The 2,673-nt window shown below is 40.7% G+C and overlaps 1 non-coding gene across 1 annotated transcript; it reads left to right on the top strand.

Moving 5' to 3' along the window:
- Positions 1-2,266: 2,266 nt before the first annotated feature.
- LOC123462375 lies at positions 2,267-2,457 on the top strand. The gene has a single exon (XR_006638204.1). It is a non-coding gene; the product is annotated as a U2 spliceosomal RNA (small nuclear RNA).
- Positions 2,458-2,673: the final 216 nt, after the last annotated feature.

The raw sequence follows: 2,673 nt of genomic DNA, 5'->3' as shown, positions 1-2,673 counted from the left end.
GGCTGCTGAGGAGCTTCCTACCCCGATGAAGTTTTCCAGGACTGCGAGTAGCCTAGCTGGAGGGGTGAAATTGAAATGCCAGGGACTTGTTGCTGGTTAGAATTATCGGACTTGAAGATTTGTCAGTGGCTAGAGTTGCTGGACTTGAAGCTATAGAGTTTGATGTTTGCCCTGGTTGTTTTAAATCTTGTATAGGGTTGAATGTTTCTTTGCTATGCCCAATGCCCTCTTTTGCAGTGTGAATGTTTATTCTGTACCATTATGGGTTTTTTGAGGTTATTTTTTGATATTATGGCTCAGTTAAAAGATCTTGGACTATGGGGATGTATGAACATCTTTGGGATTGATAAAAACTATGGGGACTTTTAAAATGAGATAAATGCATTGCATTTTACATCATGTATGATTATCAGTTTATGGGGGCCAGGGGCGGAATGTGGTGGTTTGATTCAGGTGTCCCCCATAAACTTAGGTGTTCTGAATGCCAGGTTCCCAGCTGTTGGGAGCCATGAACGAAACCTCGACCATGTTAACAGAGACTGCCATATAGCAAGTTAAAGTTTCTATTTCCTCACCTAATACTCAACTACCAGAAACAATGGGATCATACACCTGGCCAAACATTCCCCCATCCTGCCGGTAGCTGATGAAGAAACAAAGGCATTGTGGTTTAAAGAGTAACTCTGTGATCTTTGCCCTAACTATGTCCCCTTCCCCCTAAGACTCCTTGCCCTGACCAGGTCCCCTTCCCCCTACAACCCTATATAAACCTACATGAAAGAATAAACTCTTGAGGCCGTGACAAATGTCTAGCATAGTATCCTTCTTGTGTCTGTTTGTCTTTCATCCAGGTTAACTTCTCCTTGAGTCCTTTTTCAACTCCCCACTGGCCAGGACAATTGGTGCCCAATGTGGGGCCCAAGGTAAGAAAATGTGACCTGGGCGTCGCTCGAGTGGACGGCCGTCCCAGCCATTAGACCGCCACCCCACCGGAGGGGTGAGTGAAGGTCTGCATAGAGGTCACTACAGGCAATATACCTGTAATACAGACCTGCACCGCGATCAATGCAGAAAAGCCCACCTGCGAAACTGATCCATTTGAGGTAAGTGACAAATTTTAGGCAATTAAAGTAAAGACTATTGAGTCATTTTTTTTCAAGGCACAAGAACTGTGGGACTTCCTTTTGCACTTCTTTTCCTCATTTCACTTTCGGTTGGCGCCATCACATGGAATTGCATCATAGCAACAGGGCAACTGAAGCCTCTTGGCCAGGGCTACCTTCTGGCATTGGCTGAAGGCCCCTAGCTCCCTGTGTGAATCCCAACAGCCTGTTCGGGCATTGGAAAAAACCTCCTATCTAGCCTCTCTTCCTATCAAAAATCTGGGTACGCAACAGCCAGTAAATGATCTTAGAGCAGCTGCCAGTTCTTAAAATGCGGTGAGGCCCATCAGGGAACCCCCCATGATGGTTCTCCAACCGGGAACGTTGCCCTCTGGTTTTGCCATTTCTCCTCTTTCCTTTCCTATCATGGGACAGACCCTAAGTAAGCATAAATTGTTAAAAGGCTTAAAACTTCTCTCAAGGCATAAGGAACAAGGGTTAAAAAAAAAAAAAAAAGATTTAACACAGAGTAAAAAGGAGCTGATTGCCATAGTAAAAGATATTTAAAAAAAAAACACAAGGAATTGAGATTGCTTCAAGTTCTTTTTTATTTTATCAGGAGGATTTGTTCTTTTTATGTGTGTGTATATGTGTTTATGTGTTTATGTGTGCTCATTGTGCTTGCTAGTCGTGTCATGTTTGTGACTGTAACTAAAGAGATGAGATGGACGCAGGTGACATTTCTTTCTCTTCTAGAAAACCATTCAAGGAAATCAAAAACCTAAGCATAGAAATTAAAAAGGAAAAATTAAATGTCTTTTACAGGAGTAAATTTGCCAGATATTTGTTTTAGGTCAAGTTCACCTTACATAGAGGATTATTAAAAACAACAAAACTTCCTCTAAAGAGGTAACTTGTAATTTGTCAGATATTTTAAAAAAGATGGTAATGTCCTGTTACTTAAAAGGAGGAGGCAACTGACCTGACTTCTGAGCCAGCCTGCCTCAAGATAACAACACAATTTGCCTTAGCTACTCCTAATAAAATCATTTCCAAGTGTGTTATTGGTATTAATGATATAAAATTGTATTAAGACTGCTTTCTTTTTAGTAATAGGATTAATCAATTTGGTGTAATTTTTTAATAGCCTTGTAAGGAAAATAATCGCTTCTTGGCCTTTTGGCTAAGATCAAGTGTAGTATCTGTTCTTATCAGTTTAATATCTGATACATCCTCTATCCGAGGACAATATATTAAATGGATTTTTGTAGCTCAGAGTTGGAATAGGAGCTTTCTCCGTCCACTCCATGCATCGACCTGGTATTGTAGTATTTCCAGGAATGGTGCACCCCCTCGGGGGAATAAAAAAAAAGAAAAGATAATTAATGATGGGGTGAGATAAATTGACTGAAGGAACTGGGAAAGAATTTTTCAATGTTGGGGCATAGAATGCTCGTTAAAAATGCTTTTTGAGTGGTACTGAGAATGTTAAAGTATGTGGATAAAGATGTGCATATGTAGGAAAGAATTTTCAGGCTAAACCTAAACGCTATGCCTAAAGTTAGAGATT

Source organism: Jaculus jaculus, chromosome 7 (assembly GCF_020740685.1).
Source record: "Jaculus jaculus isolate mJacJac1 chromosome 7, mJacJac1.mat.Y.cur, whole genome shotgun sequence".
Classification (NCBI taxonomy): Eukaryota; Metazoa; Chordata; class Mammalia; order Rodentia; family Dipodidae; genus Jaculus; species Jaculus jaculus.
This window is presented reverse-complemented; position numbering and strand designations above follow the sequence as displayed.